This window comes from Mus caroli, unplaced genomic scaffold (genome assembly GCF_978045245.1).
Source record: "Mus caroli unplaced genomic scaffold, Mus_caroli_1 scaffold_4, whole genome shotgun sequence".
NCBI lineage: Eukaryota > Metazoa > Chordata > Mammalia > Rodentia > Muridae > Mus > Mus caroli.
In genome coordinates, this window is record NW_028227259.1 from 32,581,773 (window position 1) to 32,598,746 (window position 16,974).

General features: G+C 43.0%; 1 pseudogene; it reads right to left on the reverse strand.

Annotated features, from left to right (window-relative positions):
- Positions 1-14,845: 14,845 nt before the first annotated feature.
- On the reverse strand, positions 14,846-16,071 carry LOC110294166 (kinesin-like protein KIF2C pseudogene; annotated as a pseudogene).
- Between the last annotated feature and the right edge of the window lie 903 nt (positions 16,072-16,974).

Here is a 16,974-nt window from a genome sequence, read left to right on the forward strand (position 1 = left end):
TTGGTCAAAGAAAATGAAAAATCTAAAAAGTTCACGACACAGTCTAGGAAATTTGGGACACTATGAAAAGACCAAACCTAAGAATAATAGGAATAGAAGAAGGAGAAGTTTCCCAGATCAAAGTCCAGGAAAAGATCTTCAACAAAATCATACAAGAAAATTTCCCTAACCTAAAGAAAGAGATGACTCTAAGTATAAAAGAAGGTTACAGAACACCAAATTGATTGGAAAAGAAAAGAAAATCCCCCCACCACATAATAATCAAAACACTAAATGTACAGAACAAAGAAAGAATATTAAAGGCTGCAAGGGGAAAAGGCTAAGTAACATATAAAGGCAGACCTATCAGAATTACAACTGATTTCTCAACAGGGATTCTAAAAGCTAAAGAACCCTAAGGGATCACAGATATCAGTTCAGACTACTATACCCAGCAAAACCTTCCATCACCATAGATGGAAAAACCAAGATATTCCATGACAAAACCAAATTTGAATAATATCTTTCCACTGACCCAGCCCTACAGAGGATACTAGAAGGAAACCACCAACTTGGTGAGGTTAACCCAATAAAACATAAGAAATAAATAATTTCACACCATTAAAATCAAAAAAAGAAAATCTCTCTTACTCACTCTCTCTTACCCCCACCCTCCCAAACACACTCACACACACAAACACACACATTGCTCATTAATGTCTCTCAATATCAATGCATCCAATTCCCCAATAAAAAGACAGGATAACAGAATGGATGTGTAAACAGGATCCATTATTCTGCTGGATACAAGAAACTTACCTCAGCAGTAAAGATAGACATTAGCTCAGACTAATGGGCTAGAAAAAGGTTTTCCAAGCAAAAAGACCCTAGAAACAAGCTGGAGTACCCATTCTAATTTGTAATAAAATAGACTTTCAACCAAAAGCAATTAAAAGAGTCCGGGAAGAACACTTCATACTCATCAAAAGAAAAATTCACCAGGACAACTTCTCCATTCTGAAGATCTCTGCCACAAATGCAAAAGCACCATATTAGTAAAAGAAACATCACTAAAGCTTAAATCATACAACATCAAACCACACACATTAATAGTGAGAAACTTAAACACCCCACTCTCACCAATAGACAGTTCATCAAGGTGGAAACTAACCAGAGAAATGATTAAATTAACAGAGGTTATGATTCAAATGGACCTAATAGATATTGATAGAATATTTCACCCACACGCAAAAGAATATACCTTCTTCTCAACACCTCACAGAACCTTCTCCAAAATTGACCATATAATCTGTCACAAAGCAAACCTCAGCAGATACAAGATCAAATTAACCCCTTGCATCTTACCAGATCACCATGGATTAAAGCTGGACTTAAACAGCAAAAGAAACAACAGAAAGCCTACATATTCATGGAAACTGAGCAACTCTCTACTCAATGATCACTTGGTCAGGGAAGGAAATTGAAGACTTTCTAGAATTCAATGGAAATGAGGGCACAATATACCAAAACTTATGGGATACAATGAAAGCAATGCTAGGAGGAAAGTTCTTAGCACTAAGTACCTTCATAAAGAAATTGAAGAGTTATCATCCTAATTATTTAAAAGTACACCTAAAAGCTGTAGGGGAAAAAAAGAAGCAGACAGACCCAAGAGGAGTAGACAGGAGAAAATAATCAAACTCAGGACTGAAAACAATTCAAAACAAAGAGAACAATACAAAGAATCTAGAAAATCAAGAGCTGGTTCTTTGAGGAAATCAAACGATAGACAAACCCTCAGTCAAACTAACTAAAGGTAGAGAGACTCAAATGACAAACTCAGAAGTGAAAAGGGAGATATAACAACAGACACTTCAGAAATTCAAAGAATTTCATTAGGTCTTACTTATTTCAAAAACCTGTACTACATAAAATTGGAAAATTTAAGCCGGGCGTGGTGGCGCACGCCTTTAATCCCAGCACTCGGGAGGCAGAGGCAGGCAGATTTCTGAGTTCGAGGCCAGCCTGGTCTACAAAGTGAGTGCCAGGACAGCCAGGGCTACACAGAGAAACCCTGTCTCGAAAAAAACCAAAAAAAAAAAAAAAAAAAATTGGAAAATTTAAATGAACTGGATGATTTTGTAGGCAGATACCAATTACCAAAGTTAATTACCAAGATCAGGTAAACTATCTAAATAATACTATAACCCCCCCCCAAAAAAAGAAAGAAAGTCATTAAAAATCTCCCAAACAGTAAAAGCCCAGTGCCAGATGATTTTACTGCAGAACTCTACCAGATTTTCAAAGAAGAGCTAATTCTAATGCTCCTTAAATTATTACACAAAGTAGAAACAGAAGGAACATTGCAAATCATTCCATGAGGCCATAATCATTCTGATACATAAACTACACAAAGACTGAACAAAGAAAATTACAGACAAATTTCTCTTATGAACTTTAATACAAAAACAAACAAACAAACCCTCAATCAAACGCTAGCCAACTGAACCTAAGAACACATCCACCACATCTACCACCATGATCAAGTAAACGTCATCCTAGGGATGCAGGGGTGGCTCAATATATGAAAATCCATCAACACAATCTACCATATAACAAACTGAAAAGAAAAAACCAGATGATCATCTCATGAAATGCTGAAAAAGCCTTGGACAAAATCCAACACCCCTTCATGTTAAAAAGTCTTGAAGAAATCAGGAATCCAAGGTACATACATAAACACAGTAAAGGCAATATACAGCAAGCCAATAGCCAACATCAAATTAAATAGAAACTTAAAGCAGCTCCACTAAATTCAGAGACAAGGCAAGGCTGTCCACTCTCTCCCTATTTCTTCAACGTAGTACTTGAAATTCTAGCTAGAGCAGTAAGACAGCTAAAGGAGATCAAGCAGATACAAATTGGAAAGGAAGAATTCAAAGTATCTCTGCTTGGAGATGGTATGACAGCATACATAAATGGCCCCCAAAATCTTACCAGAGAACTCCTACAGCTGATAAACACCTTCATCAAAATGACTGGATACAGAATTAACTCAAAAATAATCTGTAGCCCTCCTTTTCCTAAACTATAAACAGGTTGAGAAAGAAGTTTGAGCCGGGCGTGGTGGTGCACGCCTTTAATCCCAGCACTCGGGAGGCAGAGGCAGGCGGATTTCTGAGTTCGAGGCCGGCCTGGTCTACAGAGTGAGTTCCAGGACAGCTAGGGATACACAGAGAAACCCTGTCTTGAAAAATCAAAAAAAAAAAAAAAAAAAAAAAAAGAGAAGTTTGGGAGATAACACCCTTAAAAATAATATAAAAAAAGATATAAAATACCTTGGTGTAACTGTAACCAAGCAAATGAAAAACCTGTATGATGTTGGACATTGGGCTATACACAGACAATCTGGTCTCCAGTCAAGCTGAGGTCTGAACCCAAGGACCCAGTGGTGATAATTCACCTACATGGAACAGAAGGAGTTCTTTCATGTCTCCTGGACCCTGGATCCTGTTGAAGTTACCGCCCGCACAGCCCCAACAGAAGAGTGGCTTTTAGTCACTTAGGCAATGTCCCAAGCTTCTGACCTTCAGGCTAGACTCCTCCCAGTTACCTAGCAACAGTAAAGATAACAACCCACCACCATAAGAGGGGCTGCTTGGCCCTACCTCACTCTCTTACTCCCCTTACACTCTTCTTACTCTCCTCTTGCTCTCCTCTTTTTCTACTCTCCTTTCTCTCTCTCTCTCTCTCTCTCTCTCTCTCTCTCTCTCTCTCTCTCTCTCTCTCTCTCTCTTTCTTACTCTCTAGCCTTTCTAATCTCTCCTCCTTTTCCTCTTTCTCTCCTCTTGGCCATGGCAGCTCTCTCTCTCTCTCTCTCTCTCTCTCTCTCTCTCTCTCTCTCTCTCTCTCTCTCTCCCTTTTCTCTTTCCCTCTGCCTTTCTACAATAAAGCTCTAAAACCATAGACTGCCTCTATTCATCAAGGCCCTCTGCACTTGGATGATGGGATGGACTTTCACCTAATGAGCCATTTCTAATCTCCCAATGGAAGGCCTTCCTGTGCTCTAGTCAAGGGGGAACCTCTCTCCCTCAGCCCTCTCTCCTGTAACCCCGGGGCTACAGGGTGTCACCCCAGGGCCCCTGGTCGGGGGCTGCCCCGTGTCCACCCCCCATCAAGTGGGGTAAGTGGCTTAGATGCCCACCTGGGGCCAAGTGGAAAGCGTCTGGCAGCCCTCACATGTCTGCCTTCCCAGAGCATAGGAGGAACTCTGGCCAGATGTGGGCTATCCTCCCTGCCCCCTCTTTCCCCTACACCCTTTAGTTCCCACAGTATGACAAGAACTTCAACTCCCTAAGAAAATAAATTGAAGATCTGAAGATGAAAAGGTCACCCATGCTCATGGATCAGTAGATTAACATAGTGAGAATGGCCATCTTACCAAAAGCAATCTACAGATTCAATGCAATTCCCATCAACATTCTAACAGAATTCATTACAGGCCCTGAAAGAACAATTTTCAACTTAATATTGAAAAACAAAAAATCCAGGATATCTAAAAAGTCCTGTTCAATAGAAGAACTTCTAGAGGTATCTGCATCCCTGATATCAAGTTGTACTACAGAGCGTTAGTAATACAAACAGGATGGTTATGGCATAGAAACAGACAGGTTGATCAACAGAATCAAGTTGAAGAACCAGAAATAAACCCACACACCTACAGACACTGATTTTTGACAAAACCATACAATGGAAAAGGGAGAGAGCATCTTCAGCAAATGGTGTTGGTCTAACTGAATGTCTGAATGGAGAAGAATGCAAATAGATCCACATTCATCACCCTGCACAAAACTCACATCTAAGTGGATCAAAGGCCTCAAAACAAACCAGATACACTAAATCTAATAGAACAGAAAATAGGGAATAACTTTGAACTCATTGGTACAGCAGACAACTTCCTGAACAGAAAACCAATGGCCCATGCTGTAAGATCAATAATTGATAAATAGGACCTTAAGAAATTGAAAATTTTCTGTAAATCAAAGGAGACTGTCATTAGGACAAAATAACAGCCTACAGATTGTGAAAAGATCTTCATCAACCCTATACCTGACTGAAGGCTAATATCCAAAATATATAGAGAACTCATGAAGTTAGAAATCAACAACTCAAATAACCCAATTAAAAAATGAGGTACAGAGCTAAACAGAATTCTCAGCAGAAGAATCTTTAATGACCGAGAAACACTTAAAGGAATGTTTACCATCTTTCATCATCAGGGAAATGCAAATCAAAATGACTCTGAATTTCACCTTACACCCATCAGAATAGCTAAGATTGAAAACTCAAGGACAGCACATGCTAGCAAGGATGTGGAGCAAGGGGAACACTTCTCCATTGCTGGTGGGAGTGCAAATTTGTACAACCATTCTGGAAATCAATTTGGCTGTTTCTCAGAAAAATGAGAATATTTCTACCTGAAGACCCAGCTATACCACTCCTGGGCATATATTTAAAAGATGCTCCACACTACCATAAGGACACTTGCTCAACTTTGTTCACAGCAGCTTTATTCACAGTAGCCAGAAACTGGAAACAACATAGATGTCCCTCAACTGAAGAATGGATAAAGAAAATGTGGTTTATTTACAATATAGAATACTATTCAGCTATTAAAAACAAAGACATCATGAAAATTGCAGGCAATGGATGAAACTAAAAAATATCATCCTGAGTGAGGTAGCCTACACTCAAAAGAACATGCGTGATACGTACTTATAAGTGGATAGTAGCTATAAAGTACAGGATAACCACACTACAATACACAGACCCAAAGAAACAAAATAACAAGGAGGATTCAAGGGAGGGTGGTTGAATCCTTCTCAGAAGGGGAACTAGAATATATCCTGAAGTTAGATGGAGAAAGGGACCTGGGTGGGAGAAGGGAGTGGGAGGGGAGCAGGTGGGAAGGCTGGTGTAGGGAGAGCAGAGGAGAGAGAACAGAATTCTGTAGTGGGTGGGTGGGGACCCAGGGTACTATTGGAGGGACAATAGCTGAGATTTCTAACAGTGCATGTGGGTTGGTGGGTGGTATGGGGGATTCTGAAGTAGCCACTTATTTTAGCCAGGCAGGACTCCCACAGGAGGGATAAGAACAGCAACACACCCACAAAACCTTTGATTCCAAATGTGTCCTGCCTACAAGATATGCAAGGACAAAGAGCAGAGACTTAGGAATGACCAACCAATGACTGGCCAAAATTGAGAGCCACCCCATGGGCAAGAGCCAATCCCTGACACCTGCACTGTTATGCTTGTAGACAGGAGCCTAGCATAACTGTCCTCTGAGAGACTCCACCCAGCAGCCAATAGAAACAGATGCAAAGACCCACAGCCAGACATTAAACAGATCTTGGAGAACCTTGTGGAAGAGTTGGGGGGAAGGACTGAGAGACCCAAAGAGAACAGGGACTCCATAGAAAGACCAACAGAGTCAACTAACCTGGACCCTTGGGGGCTCCCAGAGACTGAACCCCTAATCAAAGAGTGAGCATGGGCTGGACCTAGGTCCCCTGTCCATATGTAACAGAAGTACAGCTGACCTTCATGCAGGTCCCTAATGACTAAAGCAGGGGCTGTCCCTGAATCTGTGGCCTGCTTGTGGATCTAGTTCCCATAGCTGGGCCACTTTATCTGGCCTCTATGGGAGAGACTGTGCCTAGTTCTGCAGTGACTTCATGTGCTGCGGGGAGGGGTCTGCATGGACATTGAAAGACTCCGTGAGGAGCCCTTCGCTCAGGCCCCGGGATAATAGCAGACCCCCAAGAACTCATGAGACACCAAGCTTGATGCAAACCACACGAGGCTTTATTCGGGGAAAGCCAGAGCTCTGGGGATGACTCGTATCCCACACTGGGGTAGAGGAGTCGACCCTGAGGGAAAAGGGGTCCCAGTTTTTATAGGTCCTTAAGAGAGAAAGGAGAAGGGAGGATTAGGGGATTTCCAGATCTAAACAATGTCTATTCTAAAATGATTGGTTCCTCAAGAAATGGGTATGGGAGGGAAACAAGGAAGGAGTCTAATGAAGGTGCAGCAACTCCGGATTGGCCCTGACTGTGGTTGCTGGGGAGATTTTCCGACTCTTTCCCAGCAACCAATATCACAAACACCTGGCAGTGAGGTGTAGCAGTGGGCATACACCTGGGTTCAAGGAACGGTCAGAACATTGGCAGACACACAGGTTCGAGGAGTGGCCAGAGCATTGTGCACCTCTATTTTTCTAAATCAGTGAAGCTAGTTCTGCTAACAATGAAATCTATTTTGCCAATTTCAGGGCTTCTGTGACCTTATGCATTCTGTCAGGATCTTTCAGACATAAAGATGGCACTTCTCAGGAGAAGGGGAGGGGAGAATTGGGGGGAGGGGAGAATTGGGGGGAGGGGAGAATTGGGGGGAGAATCTGTGTGAGGGAGTACTGGGAGGAGAGAGGAACCTAATACTGGGAAGTAAAGCTAATTAATTAATTAATTAATTAATTAAAAAGAAATATCTAAGTATAAAAATATGTTATAGATAAAAATTTGGGGACTGGAGAGACAGCTCAGCAGTTAAGAGCACTGACTGCTCTTCTGAAGGTCCTGAGTTCAAATTCCAGCAACCACATGGTGGCTCACAACCATCTGTAATGAGATCGGAGCTCTCTTCTGGTGTGTCTGAAGACAGCCACAGTATACTTACATATAATAATAATTAAATCTTTGGGCTGGAGTGAGTGGAGCAGGAGTGATCAGAGGTCCTGCGTTCAATTCCCAGTAAGATATGATGGCTCATAACCACCTGTACAGCTACAGTGTACATATATATATATATATATATATATATATATATATATATATTTGTTTTTCGAGACAGGGTTTCTCTGTATAGCCCTGGCTGTCCTGTAACTCACTTTGTAGACCAGGCTGGCCTCGAACTCAGAAATCCGCCTGCCTCTGCCTCCCGAGTGCTGGGATTAAAGGCGTGCACCACCACACCCGGCAAATAAATATTTTTAAAAAGATAAAAGTTTCAGCAGAATGTAGAGTGAAAATAAAAGTTTGGGGAGAAATGTAAGAAAATTAAAAGAAAGGACAAAAGAAAGGATGTGGCAATTCAGTATTCTAAAATTATCTCTTGAATTCTGAGACTAGAAATGGTGGACCTCCCAACCAGAGTTAGTAATACCCTTGAGCTCACTTAAGATTCAAGGCTGCTATGAACATAGTGGAGTATGTGTCCTTATTACCAGTTAGAACATCTTCTGGGCATATGCCCAGGAGTGGTATTACTAGGTCCTCAGGTAGTCCTATGTCCAACTTTCTGAGGAACCGCCAAACTGATTTCCAGAGTGGTGGTATCAGCTTGCAATCCCACCAACAATGGAGGAGTGTTCCTCTTTCTCCACATCCTCACCAGCATCTGCTGTCACCAGAATTTTTAATCTTAGCCATTCTGACTGGTGTGAAGTGGAATCTCAGGGTTGTTTTGATTTGCATTTCCCTGATGGCTAAGGATGTGGAACATTTTTTCAGGTGCTTCTCAGCCATTCAGTATTCCTCAGTTGAGAATTCTTTGTTTTCTAAAATGTACCCCATTTTAGAATAGGGTTATTTGGTTTTCTGGAGTCTAACCTCTTGAGAGAGATATATATATGCTACATCCACTCCAGTAGTGACAAGTGCGACAGGCCCCGAAAACCTGGGCTCTGTCCCGAGGCGAAAAGTTCCCGGAACCTTAGTCTCCTGGAATTGTGGCATCCTATATAAGGAATGCTCCAATGTCCTTGCTTTAGTTGGTAAACAGATCTGTGTGATTTCCCTTAATATTGTTTTATTATAAGTGCTCCTAAGGATCGATTTTTTGACATATAGCTAAGTTAGATTCTAGGGTCCTTGATCCGACCCTGGGTATGGATAGCTAAGTCACTGCCCTATGCAGGAATTTACCATTATCTAAGAAGAAGGAAGTTTGTGACCTAAGAAGGAACCAGAGTAGATACTTAGAACTATAGATAGCTGAGTTACACCCATATAAGTATTTACAATGGCCTAGGGGGAAGGTGGACTATACAATAGACTAGAATAGGAACTATGGCAAGGGCACGAAGCCCTTGACCCTGGCTTCTAAGATTAAGTGGACCTTAGGTGGAGCTGTTTTTGATCCCAGTTCTTAACATTGAATTTTATCCCAGCTTGTTCCTGCCAGTCCTTCTGTGTTTGCATTCCTCTGTTTTGTGTAAGAATCCAGTAACCTCTTTGTACCTTGCCAGTGTGTCACCCAACTTCCCTATTTTCTTCTGTATAAAAAGTTTGATGCTCAATTTGACAAATTACATTCAGATCCACACTCCTTTGTGTCGAGTCTGTCTGTCAATTCCTGCTGATTCCTTGTCCACCTGCAACCAGAGACCTGTTCCACGCAGATAAAACCCAAAAAGGGGATAGTCTGGGATATATATACATGTATATATATGATATTAGCCTCCTATTGGATTTAGGATTGGTAAAGATCTTTTGCTAATCTGTTGGTTGCCTTTTTGTCTTATTGACAGTGTCCTTTACTTTACAGAAGCTTTGCAATCCCAGATGTCCCTCAACAGAGGAATGGATACAGAAAATGTGGTACATTTACACAATGGAGTACTACTCAGCTATTAAAAATGAATTTATGAAATACTTAGACAAATGGATGCATCTGGAGGATATCATCCTGAGTGAGATAACCCAATCACAAAAGAACACACATGATATGCACTCACTATAAGTGAATATTAGCCCAGAAGATCAGAATACCCAAGATACTGTGGCCTCCCTTCCCCCAGCCTGGAACCTGCTTGCTCAAGGGTGGAGCTACCGGCTCATTCGTCCTGTCACGCCTACCTACTGCTGGAACCTGCCTTTGCTGCCTGGAGGCACACACGTGTTCGTCCTGCTACTGGACCCTGAGTTACTTGGCGGGATATTGGGTTCCCTCCCCCTTCCTTTATAACTGAGTGTCTGGAAATAGTAAAATTGAGCTTTGATCAGGATTTGTCTTAGCTCCATTCTTTCTTCCGCCCCGTCTAGATTCCTCTCTTTTCAGCGAACTGCCATTCTCAGTTGAACCGTTCGTGTTGTGGACTGCGGGCAGGCCGCAACAAGATACAATTCGCAAAACACATGAAATGCAAGAAGGAAGACCAAAGTGAGGATACTTTGGTCCTTCTTAGAAGGGGGAACAAAATACCCATGGAAGGAGTTTAAGAGACAAGGTGTGGAGCAGAGAAGCAATGACCATCCAGAGACTGACCCACCTGGGGATCCATCCTATTTACAATCACCAAACCCAGACACTGTTGTGGATACCAAAAAGTGCTTACTGACAGGAGCCTGGTATAGCTCTCTCCTGAGAGGCTCTACCAGTGCCTCATAAACACAGAGGTGGATGTATGCTCACAGATATCCATTGGACTGAGCATAGGATCCCCAATGAAGGAGCTAGAGAAAGGACCCAAGGAGCTAAAGGGGTTTGTAGCCCCATAGGAGGTTCAACAATATGAACTAGCCAGTACCTCCAGAGCTCCCAGAGATTAAACCACTAACCAAAGAGCACACATGGTGGGACTCATGGCTCCAGTGGCATATGCAGCAGAGGATGGCCTAGTCTGACATCAATGGGAGAAGAGGACCTTTGTCCTTTGAAGGCTCTATGCCTCAGTGTGGGGGAATGCTAGGGCCAGAAAGCTGGAGTGGGTGGGTTGTTGAGCAGGGGGAAGGGAGGTTATAGGGGGAGGGTGTTTTTCGGGTGGGGAAACTAAGAATAGGGATAACATTTGTAATGTAAATAAAGAAAATATCCAATAGAAAAGATACTTATTCAGGATAAAAAAAAAAGACTGTCATAGATAGAACTCTTTATTGTTAATTTGTAGGTACAGCGATTTCACAGGAGTGCCCTCTCAAGTGACTCACTTGGCTAGACACTTGGTTTCATGTCTGACTGTGACGTTTTCACTCCATTGATGAGCAAAGGGTAGCAGAAAGGCCGGAATCTTCACAAAGTCACTCAGTGAGCTGTGACAGAGGCAGGATCATCACCTCATATTCCCAGCCTGGGAGTTCCTGGTCCCCATCACTTGCCCCACATGGACACAGCTAGCACCAAGTTCTCCAGCTTCCTGGTGGGGATTCAACCAAACCCCTTTGCTCTTGGCCCTCTGCATTCTACCCTTTCCTGGAAACCTGAGCTGTAAAACTAAGGTGAAGAAAAGTCGGAAAAAAAGAAACAAAAGGAAAGGAAACCACCCCCCCTCCCCAAGTGGGTGGCAAGTGCTAGCTACTTCAGCTCCTCAGGGAGCTGTCTGCTCTACCTCACGTCCACCTTCATTTCACCTCACTCCCGTGAACCCTGATGCCCGCGCTTAGCATGGTGTCAGAGCCATGGCCACCTAGCAGTGTGGGAAAGCCCAGGTTATGGACCAAGAGTCTGCAGATCCTGCTGCTTGCCAATGCGAACACACCCGGGAGCCAAGCCCCAGGAGTCCTGGACCTAGCCTGGTGTTTTCAGAGGCTCTGTGGGAGGCGAGGGTGGAGATGGGTTGGTGACCCAGAAAGCCACAACAGTCAAGCTTGCTGCAAACACACGAAGTTTTAATGGCACACAAACCAGCATGCTGAGGTCGAGACCCATACACCACGCAGGGGTAGAGGAGTCTGACGACGACCCTATTTTCCAGCAGGCTTATAAAGGCAAAAAACACAACCTAGGGGGAGGATCGGAGAGGAAATAGGGGAAGTCTAGGGGCGGATATTTACTTCAAGGCACCTGGGACATTGAAACATTTTGTGGTTGTCTTTCCCAAAAGTTCCGGGGAATTAGGCCATCTGGCCAGGGGCCGGGGCCCATGTTCTCAGGGCAGTCAGTATTTTTTTATTCTTCAGTACGAACTTCACACAGGACCAAACTAACCAGTGTCGCCAGAGCTCCCTGAGACTAAACCACCAACCAAAGAAAACACATGGTGGGACTCACGGCTCCAGCTGCCTAGTCGGTCATAAATGGGAAGAGAGGCCCTTAGTCAGCCTGTGAAGTTTCTATGCCCCAGTATAGGGGAATGCCAGGGTCAGGAAGCAGAAGTGGGTGGGTTGGGGAGCAGGGGGAGGTGGGAGAGGATAGGGGCTTTTCAGAGAGGAAACTAGGAAAGGGGATAACATTTGAAATGTAAATAAAGAAATATCTAATTTTTAAAATGTGAGCATTTTCAGCAGTAAGCCTCAGAGGCTGAAAACATTCTCGGCCTTGTTAAGATTGTTTAGAGGCCGAGGCTTCCAGGACTTAGGCCTGATTAGCAAATGGAGGTAAGAAGCCTCAGAGATGACAATTACAACAGGAGACTTAAAAAATCATATTTCTAAAAATATAAATGAGAGTGAAACTTGAAGATGGAAAGACTCCGGGGTGAGGGGATAGAAAGAGCGCCTCGGACTATATTTGTTTTGGATCAGGACATGGCAAAGGACAAAGAGAAGAATGAGAGGATCAGTTTGGAGACAGACAGGAAGAGACCAAGGGTATCTTGTCTTCCATCTGAATGATAGAAGGGATGCATGGAACATCTTTTAACTGCTGAGGGCTGAGAACTAGAGCCCAGAGGAGAAAGAACTAGGTAGCTCAAACAAGCAAACAAACAAACACAATGAATCAGCATCCTCCACTGATTTGGTCCTGTGGGAATTTAAGCACCAGGTTGCCATTCTTTTTCCAGAAAAATTTCCAGATGCCTGAGGTGCAAATGTTAATGTAAACTACTGTTTTCTAAACATTACCATCTAGCTTAATTTCTTTCTCCTAAAACGGTTTTTGTTGTCTTTCTCTTGGAAAACCAACCTGTTAACTGTTATTACTGTTTGCCTCAAGATCTAGAATTTAACTGCTAAGATCCGACTGTAATTGATGAGCCAAGGGAACAACCTACAGGCTGTCTCTGAAATGGAGACTGGGGAATGGAAGAGAATCAGAGTTCTTCGTCATCTTTGCCTACATGAGTTCAAAAAGATTCTGGTCAAAAAAAGACCACAAACAATAAAACCACATTTGTTGTCTGTCAAGATTAGCACGTACATTTAATCCCAGCACTCCAGAGGTAGAGGCCAGCCAATCTTTATGAGTTTGCAGCCAGCCTGGCCTTTATAGGGAGTTCCAGATTAGCCTACCCAGTGAAACTGTCTCAAAACAACACCCCTCCCAGGAGAAGGGGAGGGGAGGTGGGGGAGGATCTGTGTGAGAGAGCAACTAGGAGGAGAGGTGGGGGGCGCTGATATTGGGATGTAAAGTGAATAAATAAATTAATGGGAAAAAAAAACCCACAAACCCACCCACCTTTGTATAAAGTAGATAAGGTCATTCTTATGTGCCCAACCTGCCCTCTAGTGTTTCATTTGAAGTGCTACTAAAATTTCTTAATCTCAAAATATCTGCTTAATAGGATTAAGAACTGTCATCAAATGAACAGAATAAGACTAAATCTCTGACAGGGATGAAAATCACATAGTAGAAAAGTGAAGGTCCTTCCAGAAGTTAGTGGCAATTTCTCTGGGGAGAGCTGCAATATCAATGGTAAATATACATACTATATTTCAAGTTGTTTGTTAAATGGGGCATTGTACCGGCTAGTTTGGTGTCAATTTGACACATGCTGGAGTTATCACAGAGAAAGGAGCTTCAGTTGAGAAAATGCCTCCATGAGATCCAGCTGTAAGGCATTTTCTCAATTAGTGATCAAGAGGGAAAGGCCCCTTGTGGGTGGGACCATCTCTGGGCTGGTAGTCTTGGTTCTATAAGAAAGCAGGCTGAGCAAGCCAGGGGAAGCAAGCCAGTAAAGAACATCCCTCCATGGCCTCTGCATCAGCTCCTGCTTCCTGACCTGCTTGAGTTCCAGTCCTGACTTCCTTGGTGATGAATAGCAGTATGGAAGTGTAAGCGGAATAAACCCTTTCCTCCCCAACTTGCTTCTTGGTCATGTTTGTGCAGGAATAGAAACCCTGACTAAGACAGGCATGTACAGAAAGAAGAGAACAGTTCAAATGTCATATAAAATGTGATCACTATGTTATTGCTAATATAGCTGCTGTTACATTCATGTATTAAAAGATATTTAAAATGTTAATTAGTACAGTTTTATTATAACAGATATTCATAAAGTAGATAAATATAATTTTAAATCTTTTAGGTTTAATTTTATTAAAATATGCATTTAATCTTGTCTTGATAAAGTTTAAAGTGTTTGTGTTTGGGATATTTATAACTAATGTAAACTATGTTTATTTTTTTCTTCTTTCTTTATTGTTAGGTACAACATATAAATACATAACAAGCAAGAACATAAGAAGCTTAAAAAAAAAAACCAAAACAAAAACAAAAAACAAAAAAACAAAAACCCAAAGAGGTCTTTAAACCTTTTTCTGAAAGTATAAAACCATGAGAGTGCTCAGACCAAGGGTGATACTGCAGGCCAGAGGCAGCAGGAGGCAGACAAGCACTGCTTCTCTTCCAGAGCCTGCACCTAACAGGGTTTCTATCAGCAGCTGGATGCTCTACAGGGGAACCACCCAAATAGCACTCCCCTTTGACAGGGAGGCGAAGAGGAAGCAGTCATTAAAACTCTTTCTTTCTGCCCCAAACCAAGGAAAAGAACATAGTCTCTCCCCAGCTTTCCTGGGCATGATGCCCCGAACCTGACATTTACCCAATCTGTCCAACTCAGTTCCTAACCAAAGCCAGAAGGTGCCCAAAGTTTTTGGGAGAGGGGAAGAGGCTAGCGTGTTATCAAACAGATCTTTATTTAAAGTCATCATTGGTGCTGTTTCTTGCTGTTTATTTGTTTGCTAGCCTGTTCTTCCAGTTCCATGACTAGGTGCAGGCCTTGATGACTTCTTGAAGGCCTGAGAAGTGCTTAGCCTGCTTAGCCTGCTGTGTCAGGGCAGATTCTGCCTTGTTCACAAAGGTCTCCAGGTCACAGTCTGGCTGATTCGTCATCTCAGAGAGCTCAAGCCAGCTTGGTCCTTGCTGTGTGATCTCCCTGGGCTCTTCCAGGGCCCTGATCTGAGTCATGGCTTCATTAAAGCTGGATATCTGGGAAGACAGCTCCTCCTCTTCATTGCCAGCCAGAGACGTCCCATTAGAGCTGGCTTCCATCACTTCTGTTCCCATCTGAACCGACTGCTCTCCAGCGGGCCCACTGTGGGGGCTTAGCTCCTTGACTCTGTCTGTGTATCTCAGCATGTTTAACATGAATTCATAGGAGCTTATGCCTGGTGAGATCATGGTAGTCATGCAGGTCTTTGAGTTCTCCCCAGTGAACGAGGCCCTCAGCAGCTGTGTCAGCTTGCTTTCACAGACCGGTGTATGAGCCTTGTTCTGTCCCAGAGCCCGGATACATTCCTTCAGAGCCAGGAGAGACTTGTTAATTTCTGCACTCTCCATGTGAGTCTGCCGGTCAGCACTACAAGTGTCAGCCCCTCATTCATTCCCTGCCAGATCCACCAAAGAGAATTTGCCATGTAATCTCCCTTGCGCTCGAAGAAGAATCTGGAAGCAGGTGTGGGAGCAGGAGGAAGTGGAGTTGGCAAATGTTTGTCCAGAAGTCCTGCAGGTGCTGCCCATGTTGATCATCTTGACGACATCATCAGCACAGGTAACCAGATACTCCTGCAGTCCCACAGCCTGCACCTGCTACCTGCTGTCCTCCAGCACATGTAACTTGGCCTTTTTGTTGAGCAGATCAAACACCTTCCCATTGTAGATCACGAAGAACATCACATAAACTTCCAGTTTTAAGTTCCAGTATGGAGACTGATTCTTCAGAAGGAAGACATCCTGAGAAACCATTGTGTAGATCCCTTTGGATGTGTTCTGACTTTTACCAGACAGGTCTCCACCCATTGTGTGTGTCTTCCCACTGCCTGTCTGTCCATAGGTAAAGCATGTTGCTTTTCTCCCTTCAAAAATTGCCTGTACCAGTGGCCTTGCTGTGAACCTGAATCTGCTAAACTCATGTGGGTGATGAGGTAGCTGCATAAACCACTGAAAGGTGTAATCTCAGCACTTGCGAGGCTGAGGCAGAACTGTCATGGTTCAAGACCATCTGAGCAACACAGGTCTAGGATAGCCTGGGCTACAGAATGAGCTCTTGTCCCAACAAAACTTCAAAGAGAACTGCTCGTAAACTATGTTTAAAAGAGAAGTCATTGTCTCAGAAAAGTTTAACTGCACATTGTATATTGTGATAGGTTTGTAAGAAGTATGAAAAAATCCAAGCACATGGAAATGGAGACAGGAGGACCGAGAATTTTGGACATAAGAAGTCTCCATGACATACATCAATTCTGCCTTTACACACCCTTACTGTTGATAAGAAAAGCCAATGAAATTTAGACTCTATAGTGCTATGAATCCTATTATTCATTGGCGTGGCTTTCTAGTACACACACATATGATACTATTATAGTTGTGGTTATTGAGGCAGGTCTTGCTATGTGGCCCATGCTGCCTGAAATTCTCAACACTATTGCCCCAGTGTCTATGTACTACCATGCCCAGCTTCATGCACATACTTAACTGTCAGGAAGAATGTAAATGAAATAGGACTAAGTGAGTTTGTTTGGCTTTGAACTGGTAGTTTATGTGTCCTTGTGCGCTAGACACTTTAGCATGAAGTGTTTAAAGGAATAGAGAGAAATTGACAGAAAAGTGCTTTGAAGCACCATGTGTTCTCAATTTACTCAAGAGAGTAGCCTCAAGGAAAGCATTAGAGCAGGTTGGTTTCCCTTCATAGGAGCACTAGACCATGAAGCCACCACTCTTGGTGCTTTCTGTGTATCTGCTATGGTTGGAATATTGTGCACCTACTTGGAAGGAGACAGATGCTACTGATGGAAACCTGAAGAGTATGTTTGGCTTGTCTGCCCTGTTTGCATGTTT